This window comes from Nannochloropsis gaditana (assembly GCF_000240725.1).
Source record: "Nannochloropsis gaditana CCMP526 unplaced genomic scaffold scaffold242, whole genome shotgun sequence".
Classification (NCBI taxonomy): domain Eukaryota; class Eustigmatophyceae; order Eustigmatales; family Monodopsidaceae; genus Microchloropsis; species Microchloropsis gaditana.
Window position 1 is genome coordinate 21,639 of NW_005803711.1, and position 415 is coordinate 22,053.

A 415-nucleotide genomic window follows, 5' to 3' on the forward strand; every position below is an offset into this window, starting at 1 on the left:
GTAGGTGATCAAGAGTGACACCGGCAGTATCCTCATTCCCGAATTGGAGCTGGAGATCCCCCCCAAGACGCAAAGGGGAAGCGTCAACACCATCGGTAGGGAGGGAGGGAGGGAGGGAGGAAGGGAAGGAGGGAAGGAGGGAGAGAGGGAGTGAAGGCGGAAGGAACCGAGAAAGGCCGCAAAATGAGGAGAATACGTGTGTACAAGAACGTTGCGGCATAGGGGGTGCAAAGGAGGGCGAAAGGAAGCACCTTGACTTGTCATCCCCCTCCTTCCATCCATCCATCCCTCCCTCCTTCCAGAGGGTGTCTTCCAGGCCACCATCGACGGCCTTCAAGCCGAGCAGGCGTACCGGCGAGAGAAAGCCCCGGAGGTGGCGGTGAAGGTGGGGAGAGAGGGAGGGAGGGAGAGAGGG